Source organism: Erpetoichthys calabaricus, chromosome 7 (assembly GCF_900747795.2).
Source record: "Erpetoichthys calabaricus chromosome 7, fErpCal1.3, whole genome shotgun sequence".
Taxonomy (NCBI): Eukaryota; Metazoa; Chordata; class Cladistia; order Polypteriformes; family Polypteridae; genus Erpetoichthys; species Erpetoichthys calabaricus.
Genome location: NC_041400.2, coordinates 86,375,456 through 86,401,845, shown reverse-complemented (window position 1 = coordinate 86,401,845; position 26,390 = coordinate 86,375,456).

Genomic DNA, 26,390 nt, shown 5'->3' with positions numbered 1-26,390 from the left:
CAGTCAGAGTCTTGATGTCATTCCTGAACATCTCTTCACAAAGATCCTCATTTATCTCAGCCAGCATGGCATCTGTAGCAACTTTCTCTATAATAGAATTGAAGGCATCACCCTAGAAGCAGATGTCAATGAAATTTACCAAGTCTTGAATCTGTCCTCTTATATGGCGGTTAGGATCAATTTGCACTCCTTAGCAAGGGAACTTGAGCAAATGCAAACAAGGATTTTCTCCTTCAAAAGGTCATAATCATCGAGAGGAACATTTCGGACAGCTTCTTGAGCATTGCCAGTAAAAAAGAGGAGCCATGATGGAAGCTTAGTCTCTTCTGTCCAAGCACATCAGAACAACCGTTCACTCAAAGAAGAACAGGTGGCATTCTGGATCATCAGAAGGAGTCAGTTGCAACACTGCAAAAAAGAATAAGTACATCAGAGTCTGCAGTTTGAAAACCAAATGCCATACAAGACCTCAGTTGACTTCCTTATTAAATACATACAAAATATGAGTGTCTTCTGAAACCTGGAAGAGATGATTCCAAGATGCTGGCCTCAGAGGCAGAGTTTCACAGAAAAAGCCATATCTGAACCTAGAAAATAAAAGAAAAGGTTAAAATAGGTAAATTAATACAGACATTGGACAGAAGATAACTGGAAAAACAGTATTATGGCCTGCACCTTCCAAAAGGCAATCCATTGTAGCCAAGTCCCAATTTGTTAATTAAAAGTCAAAATCCTTTAGCAGAGCCAAAAAATATCAAAAAGCCAGAATATTCAAATAATAACAATAATACATAAAGAGGATAACTTAACAGGAAATGCAAATAATATACTACAAGGGACTGTGGGGGATTTTAGAGTTTTTACTGTTTTATTCTCCGTTTCTCTTACTGTTAACTTCTGGTTGTTTTCACAGCTCCTGTTGGACATAATAAGATTTGTACAATTTATGGAAGCAACACTGACAAGTGCAGAAGAGTTCTCTACCACAACAGATATATAAAAGTTTAAACAATAGGTGTCAGCTGTTATTTATGATAGTTGTTTCAGCTACTCACCAATAAATACTGTACTATATTTTATGTGATATAACAAGGGTATTTTACTTTTGTTTAGAGTTACAGGATATGTGTCCACAAAATTCTACACACATATCACTATTGATAAAAGCTTTAGAAATTTTTAAATCTCCCATTTTCTCCTTCACTATGCTGAGTGACATCAGCTGGTTTGTGAAGAGTTTCTTCATATTTTTTTTACTGTCATTCACAGCTCTATGTCATCCAATAAGCAAAGGTGCTGGATCTTATTAAATAAAGCATTTATTAGTCTAAAAATATGGCAAACATATATTATCACAATTATAAATATACATCAAAACGATGCTTCAAGAGTGGCTTTAAAAATAGAAAGTCATAAAGACCAGGGTGTGCTTAGACTACAACCCACAGGCTACAAGGAAAAAGTGTACTTTCTTTCTGCTGATGTACTACTGTGTGTATATAGTGAGAGTGAAAAAAAAATACCATATTTGTTCTAAGTTCAATGCTTTCTTTCAGGGAAGTAGTTTTCAAGGGCTCTTTCATATTCCCTGGTTCTTAGTTATAGTTTAAATCTGCAATAGAATTATCCTCTGGAAATCTGCCAAACAAACAAAAGTTATTTTGTGGAATTTGATATTCAGACTCCAGTGTGTTTTATAAAGCTGGTCAAGAAAGAAAAATGTAAATTGAGACTTATTTCAGTCAGACAGGAAGATGGCTTGCTACTTAATACTCACTCTAACCAAGATGTGCTATATTCCAAAAATACTTTAATGTTTGTAGAAATCAAATATATTTGATTCATTATATCACATACAGTATATGATTGATAGTAGAAGGATTAATATCTTTCATTTAATTAATTTTGCATTTAAAATGGAAAATGTAAAGAGATCAAAAATTGGAACAGATCACAGTGAAATGTGTGTAGAAATATGAATGTCCTGATAATGCTTATCTTATTCAATCGTATTTTAAATATAATCACACTAAAAAACAACAATATGTACAGTTTTTGATAAGAATTTTTTTCAAATTTGGAAATCTCTTACCATGCCAACTTAAATTTATTATTAATAAATTAATTTATTGCAAAAATTAGCATTTCTTATTTTACCATTTTTTAGTAGGCTTAGTTAGATTTTTCTGTATTTAACAGGGAACCAACTGGCAACATCACTACAGAACAAACTACTGACACCAGACAGAACGTTATCTGGTTGTTAGCAAAAACAATTCATACTGAATAGCAGATTTTCCATATTTCCCAAAAAAAATTTCATATAATTATAAAAATAATTACCAAATTACAGAAAGTTTGCTTCAGGATTCCAAATATGGAAATTGCATTATTTATAACATTATTTCTGATATGATTTCCATCCATCCATTTTCCAACCCGCTGAATCCGAACACAGGGTCACGGGGGTCTGCTGGAGCCAATCCCAGCCAACACAGGGCACAAGGCAGGAACCAATCCCGGGCAGGGTGCCAACCCACCGCAGGACACACAAAAACACATCCACACACCAAGCACACACTAGGGCCAATTTAGAATCGCCAATCCACCTAACCAGCATGTCTTTGGACTGTGGGAGGAAACCGGAGCGCCCGGAGGAAACCCACGCAGACACGGGGAGAACATGCAAACTCCACGCAGGGAGGACCCAGGAAGTGAACCCAGGTCCCCAGGTCTCCCAACTGCGAGGCAGCAGCGCTACCCACTGCGCCACCGTGCTGCCCCTGATATGATTTAAATAGTAATTTAAATATTCTACAATATATACTTTTTAAGGGGTTTAATCTCTTAAAATGTGTGTTAGATTATCTTGTAACCAAACGGGAACCAACAGGTAATTATCTCATTATATTAGCTGTTTTCTGGGTATATTCTGAATTTGTTATTATAACGGACTACAGGGATTGATTATGGATTGGAATATCTGCCATTAACGCAGCAGTTATATATATGCTTTCATCATGTTGTTATTTTAACATGATTACATTTTGTTTTTACCATTGGCACTGCCATTTTTTGTGGTTCTGTTGCCACAAAGCATTGTCAGATGCAGGTCATGCAGTGTTTAGAATACAGCTTTTGCAGCTTCTCTGGCATCCTGTGTAGTGAGCTCTGCCAATTGATGGGTGACAAGGTCACTAATTGATGTGCATAGTGTTTGTACTGCTATGCTTGACAAATGAGGGAGAGACACATGTTAAAACCTGAGTAAATACTGCATTTTTCCACTCCACACCCAAATATTTATAGTCACACTAGTGGAATATTTAAATAAACGAAAAAAATTACTAAAATTAAAATACTGTATCTATTGCTGTTTAGTGTCTTTTGAGGCATGCCTTTTCATTGAAGAGCATCATAGGCAGGTGTGGCACAAATGCTTTCCACTGTCCCTTGTAACTGATGGGAGGACAAATTCCAATTTATTTATTTACAGTGCATACAATCAGACAAAAAAGCCCTCCACATCCACATTTACATCCCAGGTTGGTGCACTAGTATCAGACATGGCACTTAACAGGACATACAAAAAAAAAGACAACTCCATATGTGGCAACACTATACAGGATTTTGGATGAAAATAAAAGTTTGTGTGTGGTTTGTGTGTGCGTTTCATTTACAAATTCTTACTTATCTTTTTAAGACTATGGGTGTAGGTTAGCGTTTTGGCATTGGCATTAATATAACAGATTTCATTGTTTAAAATTTTGTTTCCTTCAAAGGCTTGTGTCTATCTCCTGGGCCTTATTTATGCAGACTACCCAGTCTGTTAACACTGGCAGTAACAAATACGCAATACTTCACCCAGTATGTGGATTGTAACACCCGGGGAAATAGGACTCAGCCGGAAAAGGGTGGAGTGCCCTCTCAGGGTTGGTAGCGAGATCCTGCCCCAAGTGGAGGAGTTCAAGTATCTCGGGGTCTTGTTCACGAGTGAGGGAAGAATGGAGTGTGAGATCGACAGGCGGATAGGTGCGGCATCCGCAGTAATGCGGGCTCTGCATCGGTCTGTCGTGGTGAAAAAGGAGCTGAGCCGCAAGGCGAAACTCTCAATTTACCAGTCGATCTATGTTCCTACCCTCACCTATGGTCATGAACTATGTGTAGTGACCGAAAGAACGAGATCGCGAATACAAGCGGCTGAAATGAGTTTCCTCCGCATGGTGTCTGGGCTTTCCCTTAAAGATAGGGTGAGAAGCTCAGTCATCCGGGAGGGGCTCAGAGTAGAGCCGCTGCTCCTCCGCATCGAGAGGAATCAGATGAGGTGGCTCGGGCATCTGATCAGGATGCCTCCTGGACGCCTCCCTGGTGAGGTGTTCCGGGCACGTCTAACCGGGAGGAGGCCCCGGGGAAGACCCAGGACACGTTGGAGGGACTATGTCTCTCGACTGGCCTGGGAACGCCTTGGGATTCTCCCGGAAGAGCTAGAAGAAGTGGCCGGGGATAGGGAAGTCTGGGCATCTCTGCTCAAGCTGCTGCCCCCGCGACCCGACCTCGGATAAGCGGGAGACAATGGATGGATGGGGAAATAGGACTATTGACTTACTGTATGCAAACGTTAAAGACGCATACAGCGCCACCCCACTGCCTGCGCTTGGGAAAGCAGATCATAGCCTGGTTCTGCTTCAGCCTCACTACAAACCAAGACTGAGGGAGCTACCTACAACCACACGCTCATTCAGGAAGTGGTCCTTTGGCGCCTCCGAGTAGCCAGGAGTCGAGGCAATTCTTGGTAGCGAAAACCAATCAGATCGCTTTCTGCTACCAAGGTTCTACCAAAAATTGAAAGCTCGGGCCAATCGCGGCCTGTATCGGCTACCAAGAATTCACCATTCACAACCCGGTTCGGCTACCAAGAATTGGCCAATGATGGCTCGGTGGGCTCCAAGAATTGGCGAATCACGGCTCGTGTTGGCTACCAAAACTCAGAAAGGGCGGGCCAGCCTCTTGTCAGTTAATGTATTCTGCAAAAGCTTGCTCGAGTCTGCACACAGACGCTTTGCGATTTGCGTTTCATTTTGAACTTTCTAAAAATGTTACTCACGAGTGTCGGTTTGTGCAGTTATATTTACATTCATGTACACATTTTTGAATGATTTTTTTTAACCATTCTTGGTGCAGTTTATTACATTAATTAAATATGTGTGCAAAACGTGTAAAGACAGATATAATAATGTATAATTATAATAAACATTGAATTGTATAATCATAGTTTCATTTTTTATACTTAACACTAATTTCACAAATCGTTCATATCAATGCTAATACAGAATAATTATAGTTATACTCGATATTAACATTGATGTTATAAAATATGCGTATAAAATAGACCTACACCTTTAATACTCAGACGATTCTAATCGTGCTGTAGAACAGCATATACAGTGTATGGGGTACAGGTCGTAATGTTTTATTTATTATGAACATGTTCTACTTAAGTTTGCATATGCTGGGTTTATGTCCAAGTGTCATTTGATAACCACGATTCGGCCAGCTCTCTGGCACTTTTAGTACTGGCCTTAAATCTTACTTGTACATTGTCCCAGTTAAATAAATGTCCTGTTGATTTTGTATACGTATAGAACTGTGATCGTGAGTCCTTCCTTCTGACGGCGTTGCGATGTTCCTGTATGCGAGTTGCAATTCTTTTTGATGTTTGTCTCATGTATACCGCTGAGCAAAAACTGCATTGAATGCTATAAACTTTGTTTCGTGTTTCTGCTGTCGATTTCTTGTTTTTTGCGTTGAAAAGGGACAGTGCGCAGATTGTTCGCGGTTTTGTGTGCTATTCTGATGCCTGATTTGGCCAGGATATATATAAAAGATGATCCGCTGTGGCATCCCCTAACGGGAACAGCCGAATGAAGAAGATATATATAATTAGCTAAATGGTGTGTGTGCTGTTTACTATAAGTATATAAACATTTCCCTTCGCAATATTTCCAAATATTTATTTTTACCTACTTCAAATTAATTAAATGTCAGCATCAACTAGAATATATTACTTCCCAAATTTTATAAATACATACAAACACAAGGCTGTGAACTATTATTAATTCATTCTTATTGTGCTTTCATTTTTATTGTACCCCTCTTGATTATCTTTGCGGCCGTCTGAGACCATGGTAAAGGTGCTATATAAGTAAGTGAAATGCGTTATTATTTGTTATAATTATGATTCAATAGAATTTGCAGGCAGTTTGTTTAATTGTGATTTTAACTATGCTTGTTGTCCATGTGTTCCTTAACAAATCAATCAAACAGTTTTTGTTTAATCAAAAAATAAAAATAAACAACTAAATCTGCAGAGTAGAATTCAAAGCACCGTTCGTGGAAGAGAAAGTTTAAAAAAATATATTTTAGAGATATATTCTTCCATTCAGCAATGTGCCATGAGTGGGATTCGAACCCGGATCTCTATGATAATTCTTGGTAGGTCGTCTCTCAAGAATAGCAGCTATACCTCGACTAATACGCGACATACTTATGGCAGAGCAGGCTATGAGAGACTGCTTTGGAACTACAGACTGGGATATCCTACAGGGGTCACATAGTGAGAACATTGAGGAGGTTGTTGACTGCACTACTGACTACATCAACTTCTGTATGAACATTGTAGTTCCAGTAAGAACAGTACGCTGCTATGCTAACAACAAGCCATGGATTACAAGTGACATCAAGGGCCTTTTGAACCAGAAAAAAAGGGCTTTTAATGGCGGTGATCAGAATGAGTTCAAGCGCGTGCAGAAGGCACTCTGAATCCAGCTCATGGCGGCAAAGGAGCAGTACAGGAGAAAGCTGCAGCAGAAGTTACATAATAACAGCATGAAGGAAGTGTGGGATGGGATGAAGATTATCACTGGCTGCAGCTCGAAGCAGGGTTCCACCATCGAGAGAGATGTGGAGAGAGCAAACCAGATGAACAACTTCTTTAACAGGTTTGACCACCCTAACCCACTCACACCTCGGAGTACTGTACCCTCCACCCATCCTCCTGCTGATGCCAGCATAGGAGAAAGTTTCCCCCACCCATAATTACAGCAGCCCAGGTAAGCAGAGAGCTGAGGAGACTTCGTGCCAGCAAAGCAGTGGGTCCAGATGGAGTATCGCCATGACTGCTGAAGGCCTGTGTGTTGGAGCTGGGGAGTCCTCTACAGCGCATCTTCAACCTGAGCCTGGAACAGGGGAGAGTCCCGAGGCTTTGGAAAACATCTTGCATCACCCCAGTCCCAAAGGTATCACATCCTAGTGAGATGAATGACTTCCGGCCTGTCGCTCTGACATCACATGTGATGAAGACCATGGAGCGGCTGCTGCTTCACCACCTGAGGCCACAGGTCCGCCACGCCTTCGACCCTCTGCAGTTCACATACCAGGAGAAGGTGGGAGCGGAGGATGCCATCATCTACATGCTACACCGATCCCTCTCCCACTTGGACAGAGGCAGTGGTGCTGTAAGAATTATGTTTCTGGATTTCTCTAGCGCCTTCAACACCATCCAACCTCTGCTCCTTAGGGACAAGCTGACAGAGATGGGAGTAGATTCATACCTGGTGGCATGGATCGTGGACTATCTTACAGACAGACCTCAGTATGTGCGTCTTGGGAACTGCAGGTCTGACATTGTGGTCAGCAACACAGGAGCGCCACAGGGGACTGTACTTTCTCCAGTCCTGTTCAGCCTATGTACATCAGACTTCCAATACAACTCGGAGTCCTGCCATGTTCAAAAGTTTGCTGATGACACTGCTATCGTGGGCTGCATCAAGAGTGGGCAGGAGGAGGAGTTTAGGAGCCTAATCAAGGACTTTGTTAAATGGTGTGACTCAAACCACCTACACCTGAACACCAGCAAAACCAAGGAGCTGGTGGTGGATTTTAGGAGACCCAGGCCCCTCCTGGACCCTGTGATCATCAGAGGTGACTGTGTGCAGAGGGTGCAGACCTATAAATACTTGGGAGTGCAGCTGGATGATAAATTGGACTGGACTGCCAATACTGATGCTCTGTGCAAGCAAGGACAGGGCTGACTATACTTCCTTAGAAGGCTGGCGTCCTTCAACATCTGCAATAAGACGCTGCAGATGTTCTATCAGATGGTTGTTGTGAGTGCCCTCTTCTACGCAGTGGTGTGCTGGGGAGGCAGCATAAAGAAGAAGTACACCTCACGCTTGGACAAACTGGTGAGGAAGGCAGGCTCTATTGTAGGCATGGAGCTGGACAGTTTGACATCTGTGGCAGAGCAACGGGCACTGAGCAGGCTCCTGTCAATCATGGAGAATCCACCGCATCCACTAAACAGTGTCATCACCAGACAGAGGAGCAGCTTCAGCGACAGACTGCTGTCAATGTCCTGCTTCACTGACAAACTGAGGAGATGGTTCCTCCCCCACACTATGCGACTCTTCAATTCCACCCGGGGGCTGGTAAACATTAACAAAGTTATTGTCTGTTTTACCTGCATTTTGTATCATTCTTTGATTTAATATTGTTTCTTTATCAGTATGCTGCTGCTGGAGTATGTGAATTTCCCCTTGGGATTAATATAGTATCTATCTATCTATCTATCTATCTATCTATCTATCTATCTATCTATCTATCTATCTATCTATCTATCTATCTATCTATCTATCTATCTATCTATCTATCTATCTATCTATCTATCTATCTATCTATCTATCTATAAAACAGAGCGAAGACACCCAATTAAAAACCTACATGTAATATTTAGCAACATTAACTACTTAATGACTATTGTGTTAGTTATTAACTAATGGGGTATATGGTGTTGCTCATATTATTAGTCAGTGACAGTAGGAAACAACATTCTTAGTGTAGCTGCAGAATAGTGTGCCATGTACTGTAATTTCTAATCAAGAATTTATCTGTCGCTTCATTTTCTGAACTTATATTTTTATGTCAGGGTCACTGAGGGGAGAGTCAATTTGACAGAATGTGTGAATTAACCTCCTATTAGTCCATCACAGGCCTCGTTCATTCACACAACTACAAGCTATCCTCCCTTACCTTTTTAGAGTTTCAACCAAACTTCAAACCAAACTGTCTTTAACTGTTTACATAATGTGATTTTTGTATGATACATTGAAGCCTGTAGCAGGTGCATTTTGGTTCACGAAAGTTTCTGTTGATGCCATTTTGAAAAGCATTTTTCAGATATTAGAATATAACTTTGTTGTGATGACAGACTTAGCTGCTGCTGCTGCTAAGTAATTTACTTCGGGCTTAAAGTTTTCCGATTTTGGTTTTGGCAGTTTGTCCTACTTAACAACTTTGCTTAAGTTTTTTCAAAACAATATTCTGGAATCAGTTAAATGGATTTCATTATTAAAAACTGAGGTATGGCATGACAAAAATACATAGGACAAAGATGTGCTGGCAAAACAACGAGGTGTCAAATGCATGCTGCTAATAATCAGATGTGTTAGTTTTAATTAATAGAAATAGTTTTCAGTAATCTACAGTAAATTAAATGCATATGTAGCATAACAAAACATAACATGAGAAGAAACACTAAACACATAACAAAAATGAAGAGGGATTGTAAGCACATTTAAACAGAAGGGTACCTTTTCTGTGCAACCCTCTGTAAGAAGTAGAATTGAATCACTCACCCATGTGTCTGTATTAACTGTTGCAGTTGGATATATCTTGAATTGGAGGTGGAAGTGGGTGGTATGTCCAAAAAAAATTCAGATAGCTACAGCAGATACCAGCATAATGTATTTCAATATACTTTGTCACACACGTGCGATTAGGAGGGTGCTGAGTGGACCAAGTGAAGGTAATCCTAGAAAAATCCTAGAAAAGGCAGTCATTTTGCAGCTAAATGACCACCTCAATAAACATGCTATTCTTGATAAGATTCGGTCCGGCTTCAGAACAAATCACAGTACAGAAACTGCACTCATTAAAGTAGTAAATGACTTGCAGGTAAATGTAGACAGAGGCCGTTTATCTGTTCTCATCCTCTTAGATCTGAGTGCCGCATTTGATACCATCGATCACAATATTCTTAGAAATCGCTTTAGTCAATGGGTGGGCCTCTTTGGCAGTGTCTTAAATTGGTTTGAGTCTTACCTGGCAGGTAGAAAATTCTTTGTTAGTTGTGGTAATTATACTTCAAAGACACATGATATTCTATATGGTGTTGCACAAGGATCTATCCTGGGTCCGCTGCTCTTCTCGATCTACATGCTTCCATTAGGTCAGAATATCTCAAGGCATAATGTCAGCTACCACAGCTATGGTGATGACCTCTACTCTCTTGGTTCACTGACGCAACTTACTTGTGTTTCTGAATGGATGAGTAGAAATTTTCTCAAATTAAATAAAGGAGAATACAGAAATTTTAGTGATTGGCAAAAATGGATATTATAAGGGTATTAGAAATAAACTTGATCCATTAGGATTAAAAGTCAAGACGGAGGTAAAGAATTTAGGGGTAATTGAGTCTGACCTAAATTTTTTTTTTTTTAAATTTTATTGTAATCATTCCATACAAATAGATCAATTTATAACCAAACAAATTAAAGACAAATCAAACCCCACCCCTGAGAAGGAGAGCTTAGCTAAAGGAGAATTGCTTAGGGTTTTTTAATAAGACAACAATAAGCAAAGGAAAGGGAGAAATAAATATATATGTAAATAAGAGATGGAGAAGGGAGTTAAATGCGGTAATAGTTATTTCTCTTATTCTAAAATAATATTGATCAGATCCTGCCAGGTTTTGAAAAAGTTCTGTACAGATCCTCTAACTGAGAATTTGATTTTTTCCAATTTCAAATAATATAAAACATCGGTTTCCCACTGGCTTATCAGAGGAGAGTTAGGATTCTTCCAATTTAACAGAATAAGTCTGCGTGCCAAAAGTGTAGTGAATGCAATCACCGTTTGCTTGTCCTTCTCCACTTCAAGTCCGTCTGGAAGAACACCGAACACAGCTGTTAGTGGGTTAGGTGAGATTGTGACCCCAAGGCTGTCTGAAAGGCACTTAAAAATTTTTGTCCAAAATGATGTTAATTTGGTGCAGACCCAGAACATGTGACCCAGTGAGGCAGGAGCTTGGTTGCAGCATTCGCAGGTTGGATCTTGCCCTGGAAACATTTTGGACAGTTTTAAGCGAGACTTATGAGCTCGATACATAATTTTTAGTTGAATAATTCTATGCTTTGTGCATATGGAGCTCGAGTGAATTCTCTGCTTTGTTACCTTCCACTCCTTTTCTGATATATTGATTAAGAGATCTTCTTCCCAATGTCCTCTTGGATCTTTGAAAGGTAGGGACTCTAATAGGATTTTATATAATGCAGAAATGGTGTTTAATTCCTCGGCAATGAGCAGTACTTTTTCCAGCATTGTGGAGGGTGCGAGGTGAGGAAAATCAGGCAATCTCTGTTTAACAAAATTTCTAATTTGAAGATAGTGAAAAAAATGTGTAGCTGGGAGGTTGAATTTTGAACGTAATTGTTCAAAAGATGCAAATATGTTGTCTATATAAAGATCTCTGAGCATTTTAATCCCAAAACTTTTCCAGGTATTAAATACTGGATATGTTTGCGAGGGTTGAAAGAGGTGGTTTTCTTGCAGAGGTGCCACTGATAAAAGATTTTCCATCTTAAAATGCTTTCTAATTTGGTTCCATATTCTAAGTGAGTAAAGCACAATTGGGTTATTAGTATATTTGCGATAACTTGCATTTATTGGAGAGCAGAGCAGGGAGTATAAAGAAGTACTACAGGATTTTATTTCTATTGTGGACCAAGCCTGTGTATGTTCATTTATTTGTGTCCAGGTTTTTATGGATTGTATGTTTGCTGCCCAGTAATAAAACTGAAAATTAGGCACAGCCATGCCACCTTCTGCCTGAGGTCTTTGTAGGGTTGCTCTTCGGATACGTGGGTGTTTTGAGTTCCAAATGAATGAGGTTATTGGTGAATCTAATTGCTTAAAAAATGATTTATTGATATATATTGGAATGTTTTGAAATAAAAAAAGAAGTTTAGGAAGGATATTCATCTTAACAACGTTAACTCTTCCGGCTAGAGTGAGATGAAGGGTTGACCATCTATCTAAGTCTTGCTTAATTTTTTCCATACAGACGGCAAAATTTTGTTGATAAAGAGCTTTATGTTTACTTGTGATATTTACCCCTAGGTATTTAAACTGATCTGCTATGGTAAAAGGTAGGGTGTCCAATCTGATATTATATGCTTGTGAATTCACTGGATAGAGTATACTTTTTTCAGATTAATTTTAAGACCAGATATCTTTTGAAATTCTGTTAGTGCTGTTAGAACTGCAGGGACAGTGTTTTCTGGGTCTGATATATATAAAACCATATCATCTGCATATAGAGAAATTTTCTGTTCCAGTCCTTCTCTGACAATCCCTTTTATCTGATAAGAATATCGGCAGTGAACCGCCAGTGGTTCAATGGCGATTGCAAACAGCAGTGGTGACAAGGGACATCCTTGTCTGGTGCCACGTTCTAGCTTAAAGCAGTCTGACCTAAATTTTAAATCATATATTAATCTGATTACTAGGACAGCATTTTTTCACTTAAGAAATTTAGAAAAAGTTAGATCTCTTTTAACTTTGCAAGATGCTGAGAAATTAGTTCACACTTTTGTTTTCAGTCAGCTAGATTACTGCAACACTCCTCTCAGGACTACCCAAAAAAGACATCAATTGATTGCAACTAGTGCAGAATGCAGCTGCTAGTATCTTAACTAGGAAAAGAAAATCCGAGTACATCTCTCCAGTTCTGATGTCACTACATTGGTTACCCGTGCCATTTACAATTGACTTTAAAATACTGCTTATGGTTTTCAAACCTTAAACAAGCTCACTCCATCCTATAATTCAGAATGCCTTTCACCTTACACTCCAAATTGTAACCTTAGATCTTTAAATGAGTGTCTGCTTATAATTCCTAGAGCTAAACTTAAAAGAAGTGGTGAGGCAGCCTTCTGCTGTTATGCACCTAAAATCTGGAACAGCTTACCAATAGAAATTTGCCAGCCTAATACGGTGGAGCACTTTAAAAAACTGCTAAAAACTCATTATTTTAACATGGCTTTCTCATAGCTTCATTTTAGCTTAACCCTGATATTCTGTATATGCATTTAATTATCATTATCATTCTTGGTGTCTCCAAAATTCGTACTAACCCCTACTTTCTCTGCTGTTCTTTATCCGGTTTTCTGTGGTGGCAATTTGCGCCACCACCACCAGATCAAAGCACCGTGCTGTCCCTACATTGATGGGTTGAAGGCCAGATGTCCACATGACCATCATTATCAAATTCTTCAATGTGGAGCCTGAAAATCTTGAGGACTGATTGAGATCTTTTATGTTAAGTAGCATGCCTAGAGGGGGCTGGGCTGTCTCGTGGCTGGGAACCCCTGCAGATTTAGTTTTATTTTTCTCCAGCCCTCTGGAGTTTTGTTTTTTGGTTTTTTCTGTCCTCCCTGGCCATCAGACCTTACTTTTATTCTATGTTAATTATGTATTGCCTAATTTTAATTTTATATTTTGCCTTCTTTTCTCTTTCTTCATCCTGTAAAGCACTTTGAGCTACATTTCTTGTATGAAAATGTGCTATATAAATAAATGTTGTTGATGTTGTTGTTGTTTTAATTACCCACCAGGCCAGGGGGTGGCGGGGTGCGCTAAACCTACTTCTGTTATCTCTGCAGGCCAAATACGGGAAAACCTACATGATTTAATGTCACTTCCAGTTCCTGTGCCACATCGGACGTCACTTCTGTTTTGCCTTTAAATCTGACATTTTTTCCTTAGTCAAGTCAGTTCTGTCTGGAACTCAACCTACTGTATGCATATCAGTGCTGAAGACCCTTTTGCAGCCAGGGACAATATGTGGGTGTCTGCCCCAAACCTTTTTCTGTGTTGTTCTGTGTGTTCTGTGTTCTTTCACAACATGTATATACTCATTATACTTATACATATTTTTTTAACAAATAACATATGCATTAATGATAACTTTTGCACACAACTGAACCTTTTTATCTATCAAAATGTTTGTTCTGCTACTAAAACTGATTTGATAACATGTTTTTTCTATTTGTCTTCCTGTTTTAAACTGCACTGCAGTCTGGAAAATATTCTTAAAGGGGTAGGCTTACTTGCAAGCAATTTGTCACCTTTTCATAAAGAACAAGAAATATATAGTAAATACTTAGTAGATTGCCAGCATATGCCACCTTTTAATAAATCAAATTGAGCACACAGTGCTAAGGCAAAATAAGGCTTGACATGGCTGTCTGAAATGTTAATTCAAGAACATTTTAATAACCCACATCAAAAACCATAAATGAACTAACAAAGTGGCATAGTTTCAATTGCTTTAGAAGAAAAATTTCCAATAGAAATTTGTACAGTATATGCTACAGTATCAAACTGTTAATGTCTATAGCAGACACAATGCCCTAATGAAAAATCTTCATATACATTTAGAATATACACACATGAAAACATAATTGGCATGTTTGGATCACACAGTTTAGAAAATGTGGATAGAGTTAATGCTCTAGAGAATGCTCCCTGATTTGGAAGAGAGGGACCATATCACTCATTACAGAAAACTGACAATTTGGTAATTTGTTTAGTGCCTTACCCCTGGGGAAATAACTGCTTAAACACTCATTACTCAGTGATGCGGGCTCTGCATCGGTCTCTCGTGGTGAAAAAGGAGCTGAGCCGTAAGGCAAAGGTCTCAATTTACCAGGCGATCTATGCTCCTACCCTCACCTATGGTCATGAGCTATGGGTAGTGACCGAAAGAACAAGATTGCGAATACATCGGCTGAAATGAGTTTCCTCCACAGGGTGTCTGGGCTCTCCCTTAAAGACTGGATGAGAAGCTCAGTCATCCGGGAGGGGCTCAGAGTAGAGCCGCTGCTCTTCCGCATTGAGAGGAGTCAGATGAGGTGGCTCGGGCATCTGATCAGGATGCCTCCTGGACGCCTCCCTGGTGAGGTGTTCGGGGCACGTCCAACCGAGAGGAGGCCCCGGGGAAGAGACAGGACACGCTGGAGGGACTATGTCTCCTGGCTGGCCTGGGAACGCCTCGGAATTCTCCCGGAAGAGCTAGAAGAAGTGGCCGGGGAGAGGGAAGTCTGGGTATCTCTGCTCAAGCTGCTGCCCCCGCGACCCGACTTCGGATAAGCGGAAGAGGATGGATGGATGAATGGACACTCATTAAAAAAACAAGCCTCTGATGCAGTATTGAATAATCCAGGTCCTCTACAGTCAGTCTGGACCCTGTACTGACTTATACGAGTCAATTGCACTCCACTTAAGTAGCCATCCTCTGAGCCACTCTCACCATACTGAGGGCTCAACTGGAAAGGCACATTCTGCAGCACTGAAGTCATGGTCTTAAAAATAAAGTCATTTTAAGAAGATGACAAGTCTGCTATAGTCAGTTTAATAAACACTCCGTTTAAAATGTTTGCATATACAGACCATAAAAGAGAATCTCAATGAAGTGGGACTCATGAGTAGTAACGAATAATATGTGACATTGAGAAATTATAACTCATAATAACAGGAACAAGTAAAAACTACAACTTCCTAAAACGGACACTGTAAACATAGGCATTTCAATAAATAATTTAAGAGGCTTGTGTGTGCATTTCAATATCAATTTAAGAACTAAGTAAGCCACCTGTTGTACTAAACGGTAGCTCAAACAGCACTTAACAGTAAATAGTCTAACAACTACTGTAAATATAAGTGAATGAAATGAAGAGGCTGCACCGCTAACAATGAAGGTTCACACTGTCCTGCAGCATGTTTGGAAGGCGTTGATTGGTTGAAACTGTTTATAGTGATCAGAAATGAAAAGATACATTTACGCATGCTGGACAGATTGTTTATGTTATGTTTTTCTACAACACAAATTCAGTACGACATTAGGGTCTCCAAACACTCAAATATGAAGCTTATTATGTTTTACAGTGAAACTCTTTACGACTACGGCGGCCCAACCTTCCCTTGATAGCTCGATTCGCTCGCTATTGGTCCAAGGTGGAATTTTTTGTTAAATGGAGGAATAGAAAAAAAAGATTTTCACAAGATGAGGATCAACAAAGTGAACCTTTTGTGTTTTTACTGAAACACAGTTGCAATACCATTGCACCACCTAATCAGGGTAATTAATGAGTTCCACACAACTGAACTACTACTACTGTTCTTACCGCAGCAGATGTAGACAATATATTTTGTTTGACATATGCACGTTAAATTGGTTTAATTGACACAAGAGTATCATTGTTGTATTCTCCTAATGAAGACAAAAAAATATACTGTATTTATAGATGTATACTACATAACATATGGTTTTGAAGAAAATTAAGCATTGCATAAAAAGGTTGCACGATTTACTTAATCTTTTTATATACAGTATACAGTATACAGTATAAAGTTGATATATGACAATATATCTTTGACACTATGTATCAGACAAAGGAAATCACAGCAATCCACAGTAACAATAATGAATTCTCAGCAACTACCTGAATTGTTGTTTCATGCCGTCACTTAACTATATCAACTGAAGCGTGTAGTGTCAATACAAATTACAAAATGTAACTAGAGAGTTAAGTGTCAGATAGACTCTCAAAAATATAGAGCTCAATGCCTTCGAGTGTGTTGAGGCTGCAAAAAGCCTCCTTTAACTGCTCATATCTGCTCACCGCTTCGACTGCCTTGATGGTTCAGTAACCAGTGTGCATGTCTGCTTGGTGCTTTGAACCACGCTTCACAGTTCATTAAGCAGTGAGCATGTCTGCTCAGTGCTTTGAACCGCGCTTGATGATATCAGTGCTTCACACTGTGCTTCACGATGCGATCCCAGTGAACATGTCTGCTCAGTGTTTTAAACCGCGCTTCACGATGTAATTCCATTGCGCATGTCCGCTCAGTGCTTCGAACCGCGCTTCACGATGCAATCCCAGTGCGCATGTATGCTCAGTGCTTCAAACTGTGCTTCATGATGCAATCCCAGTGAACATGTCCGCTCAGTGTTTCAAACCGTGCTTCACAATGTAATTCCAGTGTGTATGTTCGCTCAGTGCTTCGAACCGCACTTCACGATTCCAGTGTGCATGTCTGCTCAGTGCTTCAAATTGGGTTCCATGTTCCATTAATCAGTGCGCATGTCTGCTGAGCGCTTCGAATCATTATTTATCGAGCTCCCGTTGGAAGTACATATGGCATCAACAGAGTTCAAAAACTCGACAGAATTGCCAGGCAAAATGAATGTTTGTGCATGATCAATACATTTTAAATGATTGTGCATGATAATACTTAGTGGCAAGAAATAAATCTATAAATTATATATCATACAAATGCCGACTTGTAGAATGCATAATGCTGCAAAGAAGAGCTTTAGTAATACAGGTGATGAGTCCTCTCTCACTATAATACTCTCACATCATAAATATCCATTCTTCGCCTCATGCAACGGTTTCATGCAACGCTCAACGTACGTCATATAGTATACATCTTGTGAGCAGGGGGGCTGAACGTACCCCTAGAAGACACGGGTGCTCCTCAAAAAACCCCTATTAAAAATGCTGATAGACTACCTTCACATTGCTCCCTTACTGTACTTGCTGGGCTTACTTGTGGCTGCTCTGTCACGTGGTATTCTTCTCACACGGTGCTTTGCATACTTAAAAGCCTGAACAGCACTGGTCCTTTTTGGCTGATTGCTTTGTTTCTCTCTTCTCCCCCAGACATCCTCTGCTGCTGTTGGGGGTCCCGCTCCCATTTTGCACCCGGGCGTGACAAGTGGTATCAGGAGTGGTTGCACAGATGGATCCCCAAGACGATGTGAATGCTCTGAGTCTGGCTGAGGGCTCTGCCCTTGGCCAATGGAAACTGACCTGGATTGCCCTGTTTGTGCTTAGTTGAAGGATTTAATTCATCTCGTTCACAGCTGGTTTGAGGGGGACTCGATTGAGTGGATTTTGGAGAAAAGTAGCCAGTGATGTGGTACTGGCAGGGATTCCTGAAGTTCTCCGGGATGAGTTTTTTCGTCATAATGTTGACTCGTTTTCCACCTTTGACAAACGATTGGAAGGTTCCCAGGCTGCTTGGAGACAGGGTGGTGCATTTGCTTCGCCAGGGGCACAATCTCAACCTGCCCGAGATCGTCGCAATGAACAGTGGGCTCAGGGCCATGAACATCCAGTTTCTTCAGAAAGACAATCCTGGGCTCCCGTTGTTGCTGATGTGACCACATCTAGAAAGGCTCCTGATTGTAGACGCCACCGTGCATATTTCCACGGTGGTGCCGAGCGCAGATGTTTCCGATGTGATCAGGTCGGCCACCTCGCCAGAGAATGTCGCCTCTCCCCTGCTCGGTCCTTGGAGGTTGGCTTAGCTGAGGTGTGTTGCTCCCATGTTCCTTCTACTTCACTGAAAAAGGACCGCTTAATGATCTCCATGATGTTAGTGGGCCGCGAGATCCCTGCCTTGTTGGACTCAGGTATTGACCTTTGTGTTGTCAGACCTGACTACCTCAGCAGTACGTCCCTGTGTGGCACATGCTGTGTACATGGGGATGTTAAGGACTATGAGACTGTTCTGCTTCCTTTAAAATATAAGTGATGGAACTTTAAAGTTTGGACTGCCATTTCGGATTCCTGCCCTATTCTCTAGGCTCTTAGCCAAGTTTGGGGCGCCAGCCCTAGAGTCCCCTGTCATCATGAACGAAGGGGAGGAACTGGTGTTTGTCGGAGAAGGCCTCGAACCCCGATTGAACATTGAACCCGATCTCTCCAGTCAGACCAAGAGTGACTCCTCCAATTTCCTAGAGTGGCTGGCTGGCCCATCTACAACTTCTCAACTTGTAAATGCCTCTGAACACAAACCGAGCACTAGGGAGCAGATGGATTTTGTGCACTTGCAGCATGCCAATAGCTCATTAGAATATGCATTTCAACGGGCTTGCTCTGCTAGTGACTCTTATTACCAAGAGCGTGCATCTGGGGGCTTAAAAACCCCGCACTTTCTTGAGAAAGACGGCTGCCTTTTTAGAGTGATATCAGATCATTTTGTGGGGGAATTTATTGAACAGTTAGTTGTACCTGAAGTACATAGGGACATTCTTTTGCAGTTAGCCCACTCTCACATCTTAGGTGGGCGCCTGGGGGCTGATAAGACTAGAGATCGTTTATCAAAACGATTTTATTGGCTGAATATGGGAAAAGATGTTGAATGATTCTATACTTTATGTCCTGATTGCCCGATCGTCTCTGCTTATAAACCTCGTCCGGCTCCCCTTTCTCCTATGCTTATTTTGGAAGTCCCCTTTCAATGGGTGGGATTAGATATTGTAGGCCCTATTCCTAAGAGTAAAAATGGGTATCAATGCATGCTTGTGTTGGTTGACTATGCAACGCGATATCCGGAAGTGGCTGCTTTGAAAAAAGCCAATTCCTCCACTGTAGCCACAACTCCAGTTTTGCAATACAATGATGTGCCTAAACCTGTTACCATCCAAAGCGATTTAAGCCAACACGGTCTTGGCTGTTGCCTAATGCAAGAGGGCCAGTCCATTTCTTTTGCATCAAGATCATTGACTTCAGCTGAAAAACTATGCACAGATTGGGAAGGAATGCCTAAGTATTGTATTTGCTTGCCAGTGTTTCCACCACTACTTATACAGTCATGGCCGAAATTATTGGCACCCCTGGAATTTTCCCAGAAAATGCACCATTTCTCCCAGGAAATTGTTGCAATTACAAATGTTTTGCTATACACATGTTTATTTCCTTTATGTGCATTGGAACAACACAAAAAAACAGAGACAAAAAGCCAAATCTGACATCATGTCACACAGAACTCCAAAAATGGCAACTTTTCAAAATTGTGGGTAAATTCTTTTATTTCAAGCATATGATGCTCGTTTGAACTCACCTGTGGCAAGAAACAGGTGCTGGCAATATAGCAATCACACCTGAAGCCAGTTAAAATGGAGAAAAGTTGACTCAACCTTTCTGTTGTGTGTCTGAGTGTGCCACACTAAGCATGGAGAACAGAAAGAAGAGCAGAGAAATGTCTGAGGACTTGAGAACAAAAATTGTGGAAAAATATCAACAATCTCAAGGCTACAAGTCCATCTCCAGAGATCTTCATGTTACTTTGTCCACTGTGCGCAACATAATCAAGAAGTTCACAACACATGGCACTGTAGCTAATCTCCCTGGACGTGGACGAAAGAGAAAAATTGATAAAAGACTGCAATGAAGGATAGTCCAAATGGTGGATAAACAGCCCCAATCAACTTCAAAACATATTCAAGCTGTTCTGCAGACTCAGGGTGCAACAGTGTCAGCTCGAACTATCCGTCGACATCTGAACGAAATGAAAGTCTATGGCAGGAGAGCAAGGACGACCCCACTGCTGACACAGAAACATAAAAAAGCCAGACTGGAGTTTGCCAAAATGTACTTGAGGAAGTCAAAATTCTTCTGGGCGAACGTCTTGTGGACAGATGAGACCAAGGTAGAGATTTTTGGTAAAGCTCATCATTCTACTGTTTACAGAAAACGGAATGAGGCCTATGAAGAAAAGAACACAGTACCTACATTCAAACATGGTGGAGGTTCTAAGATGTTTTGGGGATGTTTTGCTGCCTCTGGCACTGGATGCCTTGACCTTGTGCAAGGCATTATGAAATCTGAAGACTACCAAAAGATATTGGGGTGCAATGTAGGGCCCAGTGTCAGAAAGCTGGGTCTGTGTCAGAGGTCATGGGTGTTCCAGCAAGACAATGACCCCAAACATAACTCTAAAAGCATTCAGAAATGGTTGAAGACAAAGCACTGGAGAGTTCTGAAGTAGCCAGCAATGAGTCCGGATCTAAATCCGAGTGAACACTTATGGAGAGATCTCAAAATTGCTGTTCGGAGAAGGCGCCCTTCAAATCTGAGAGACCTTGAGCAGTTTGCAAAAGAAGAGTGGTCGGAAATTTCAGTTGAGAGGTGTAACAAGCTTGTTGATGGTTATAGGAAGCGCTTGATTTCAGTTATTTTTTCCAAAGGGCGTGCAACCAAATATTAAGTTGAGGGTGCCAATAATTTTGTCCAGCCCACTTTTTGAGTTGTGTGTGAAATTATGTCAGATTTGGCTTTTTTTCTCTGTTTTTTTGTGTTGTTCCAATGCCCATAAAGGAAATAAACATGTGTATACCAAAACATTCGTAATTGCAACAATTTTCTGGGAGAAATGGTGCATTTTCTGGGAAAATTCCAGGGGTGCCGATAATTTCGGCCATGACCGTATTGCCGAGATCAAATAATAGCAGAAACGGATTCCAAACCTCTTATCTCAATTTTTACTAAATCCCTTATCTGTGCACTGAAACATCTTCAGAGTATGCTGCTTGCCCTCCAGCATTACAACCTCAAAGTGGTATAAAAAACAGGTCCTGAAATGTTTTTGAGTGACACCCTCAGCAGAGCCACTACTGCAGACACAAACAGAGATTCATGTGAAGCATGGCACACAGTCTGTGAGCTACAGCAGGAGCAGTTCGATCTTGAACACTTTAATCAGGCCGATTATCTCAATGTCACGGATCAGCGCCTTACTCAAATAAGGCAGCACATGAAAAAAGATGAAAACCTCAGAGCGTTTAAATCCACAGTTGTAACAGGCTGGCCAAACCTGAAAGAAGAGATCAACTTAGCAGTCAGAGAATACTGGCCATACAGGGAAGAGCTCAGTGTGCAAAACAGTGTGCTTTATAAAGGTCAGAGAGTGATTATCCCAAAATCAATGCACCCAGAAATGTTAAGATGGATACATGCAAGTCACATTGGTGGAGAAGCCTGTTACAGACAGGCACATGACACCTTATACTGGCCCAGCATGTAGAGCGAGATTAAAGACTTTGTGAGCAAATGTACAGTCTGCAATGAGTACGCTATAGAGCTGCAAAAATAGACAATAATGTCTCATGAACTTCCTACCAGACCCTGGCAAATTATCAGCATCGATCTCTTCCAGCACAACGGTAAAGATTTTCTGCTGCTGAAAGACCACTATTCAGACTTTTGGAAGATAGAGCTCTTACCTGATTTGGCTGCAGAAACAACTATCAAACGTTGTAAGGCATAGTTTGCCCAGTATGGTCAACCTGATAGAGTAATCACCAATAATGGGCCCCAGTTTGCTTGTTTTCAATTCAGACGCTTTGCTGCAGCATGGGAATTTGAACATTGCACATCCTCCCCATGACACCCAAAGGCTAACGGCAAGGCTGAAGCAGCCATGAAAATAGCAAAGAATCCCATCAAAAAAGCACTGTGTGATGGCACTGATGCCTGGAAGGCCATACTCCAGTGGTTGTAACACACCAACTGAAACAATGGACAGTAGCCCAGCACAGCGCCTAATGTCCAGGTGCTTGAAGACTGCCCTTCCAGTTGCCAATACATTATTAGAGCAAAGTGTCGTGACAGGTGTTGTGCAGAAACTATGTCAGAGAAAACAAATAGCACAGCTTACTTATGATCGCAGTGCAAAAGATCTTCCAGAGCTTTCAGTGGGGGAAGCAATTCGGATGAAGCCGCCACCAGGTGATCAAACGGACACCTGGAAGCTGGGATCCTGTGTGCAGAAGGTAGCACCGAGATCCTACTTAGTAGGAGTAGATGGCTCACTGTATCGTTGGAATAGAGTGGACTTGAGGCCAGCAGAGTTCTCTATGCAAAATTCAGATTTAAAGTCTGGGACTTCGGCAGCTTTCAGTCAATTGGAAGGAAATGGCAAGGCAGAGGAACACAGGAGAAGCGGTCATCTACTGCAATAGTAACAACACCCCCTCTTCAGGACTCCTGTGCTGACGTAAGTGATGCCACCCCCGCACAACATACCACTGTCAACTCCCTCATTTCATTAGCCTCAATGAATTGGTATGTTTTTGTTCACATTAAACCCATTTTGCAGAATAAAGAGAAAACTGCAGTTGACAAAGTTATATTAGTAAAAAAAAGATGATTTTCTTCAACAGAGAGTAGCACAGCTGGATAAAGTTGTAATTATTTTGCATTTTAGTTTTCAACAAGCATGTTTTGAAAAAGTGTTTTTGACAACTTTGTAGGCAACAATTGTCCTTTATCCTAAATTCTCAGAAATGTCCTGTTGTGAAACTTGTGAGGTTCCTTCTTGACAGTAAGACATAGAACAATAAGAATTCATTGTTGGTTTTAAACCAGATTCAGCACCTCTCCCCTACACTATTTGGAGAGCTATGTGAATAATAAGTGTAATATGTAATGGTACTTTAATTTTTCTAATCATGCATTTCTGTGCATTTTGGACTAATTAGCCAATTTTTTTAAATTTTAATCCACTTTTTTTTTTTTGTTCTTTATTTCGCCTTATACAATTTCTTGTATTAGGAATTTGTTAGTTTTTGCATACCCCTTGGGGTCAGAGCGCAGGGTCAGCCATTGTACAGCGCCCCTGGAGCAATTTCAAGTTAAGGGTCTTGCTCAAGGACCCAACAGAGTAGGATCTCTTTTGGCAGTTACGGGGATTCGAACCGGCAACCTTCTGGATACCAGCACAGATCCTTAGCCTCAGAGCCACCACTCCGCCCACAGAACCCTAAAAGGTATAATATAAAAAATAAAATGGAGATGTTCTGTTAATCTTCATCCACACTAGTCCATATCAACTCTGAATAGGTAGTGGTAAAAAGTGAGGTATGTTGGTTTGGTTACCTTTAACAAAGTAAGCTGTATATAGAAGAAAAAATATGTGGCTGGAAGATTGTGTATGGAGCGTTATTGTTCAAAAGATGCAAATGCATTATCAATATGGAGATCTCTAAATATCACAATGCCCAGCATCTCCAACCTATACAATATTAAATCTATGGAAGAAGAAATTTGTGAGTGTGAATTTCACCTTGGGATTAATAAAGTATCTATCTATCTATCTATCTATCTATCTATCTATCTATCTATCTATCTATCTATCTATCTATCTATCTATCTATCTATCTATCTGTCTGTCTGTCTGTCTGTCTGTCTGTCTGTCTGTCTGTCTGTCTGTCTGTCTGTGATTATGATGTATATGGTGTGGTACGAGCCCCGGACACAGACAGGCAGACATGTTATTTTGCACCACCACACGTTTATTTACACTACTACTATTTACAATGTCCATAAGTGCATCACAAAACCCCAATCTTCCCCAAAGTCCAGGCCAAACCACACTATGCCACTTCTTCGGACCGCCTCCTTCTCTCTCTACCGATTTTGTCCGTCTTCCACCCTACTCCAGCCTCAAATGAAGGGAGGCGGCCCCTTTTATCCGTATGTGTTCCAGGTGTGCACCGGCAATCCCGCGGACACGCCCCAGTGTGGCAGAAGTGCCGGCTGTCCTCCCGGAAGCACTCCGGGTGTTCCCTCTCTTCTTCCCCCCAGCACTTCCGGGTGTGGCGGAAGTACTGGGGTCCAGGGTCCTTCAGGCAGGGGGACGCCCCCTGGCGGTGACCACGGGCCCCTACAGGGTTGGGCTTCCAAGCCCTGTACCCGTGGCCCCCAATACAACCAGGGCGAACGCCCCCTCGTGGTCTGGAGGTGGAATGAGCCCTCCTCCTGTCTTCCTGGGCGTCCCGGCCGGGCATGAGCCCCATCCAGGTGCCACAATGGGCAATGGCTAGAAGCATCTCTGCAATAAATTGCACTCTGCATCTTTAGTATATAGTGCACCACTGCATTACTGTTAAATTAATGATAATTAGTGATTACTGGAGCCCAAAGTAGAGCATGCAGAGAAGATGTAGAACAGAATTTCATTAGACAAATATTTGTAAACCAGTCAGAGAACTAGTGCCAAGCTACATTTTGCTTTGTGTCTGATTTTTTGATATGTGACTGTTTTGAGTTCCTGATAGGTTCAATTCTGACATATAACTTTTAAAAATATTTGGTTTATGCTTAAAGGGAAAACATAACAGAGCTTTGGAAGAAAAAATTTGAAAACAGTTTGCCTATCCTAAAGTAAGATAGAAGAGGAAGAGCATCTATTTATCTGTTTATCTATTAATCTTACTTTCAGAATTGCATCTAAATTGATCTTTGTCAAAATTTTAAAAGAAAACCGATATTTAATTGTTCTGATGCAGTTAGTGAAAAATTATACAGCCTGGTTTGAAATTCTTGAAGAGTAAGAAGATTTTGTTAAAATGAGTTTTTAACACTAATGGTATATGAGAGTGGTGTCCCTGATAAAAAGCACCATATCTTTGGCATAAAGACACTTTCTGTTCAAATAATTCCATAATGATTGCCTTTATCTTTGATTTCTTTCAGAGATTAATTGCTAATGGTTCAGTGACAATTTTCAAAGGCCCTGTTGATTATGGACACCATTCTCTGGTTCTATGTTCTACTCTGAAGTAATCAGAGGTCATATTAATACAGATTGAGGCTTCTGGATTAATATAAATGAATTCATGTAGGTGTTTTTGGGCAAACTCTGATTTGTATAGAACTAAAAATACAAGCCTTTTTTCTGCATCCAGTGACGCCGAGAGTCTGATTCCGTTGGTGAATATATTACTTTAAACAAGTTATGAAGATTGAATATGAAGTGTCTATCTTAAATCAACCTGGTTTGGTCTTGTGATATTACAAAGGTAGGCACCTCCGCAATTCTTCTAGCTAAAACTTTCCCAAGGATCTTAACAATATTTGTTGTATAGTATGGTACAATATAGATTAGCAAGTCTTTATTTTTCTTTGGTAAGACTTTATTGACACTTGACATAATGTTTCAATGGAATTTTGTGTTCCCTAGCTTATTACTAACTATAATAGCACAGAGTTAATTTTTTTTAAATAAAATTCCACTGGATAGCCATCTGGGACTATAGCTTTTTCACTCTTCAGTGAGATATGGCATCCCGTTTTTCAGAGAATCCAATTTATCCAGCTCTCCTATGCAAAGAGCATCTAGCTATGGCTTTTGTATGTTACGCGTATAAAAGTAATCCTTGGCTTGGGTTTCATCTTCCTTTCATCTGTGAAGAATATAAGGACTTGTTGTATTCCTTAACCCTACACAATATTGTAACCTATTTATTTTCTACTATATTATTATTGTACTGGCAGTCTTCTGTTTAATGTATTCATTGATCTAAAATCTTATGATCCTTCTCTCCATGCTCATAGTAACAAGGACATGACTTAAAATAAGTTGAAGTTTGTGAAGGACTGTGTCAGTGTAGGCTACTTCTGCAGTGGTAAAAAAGATTA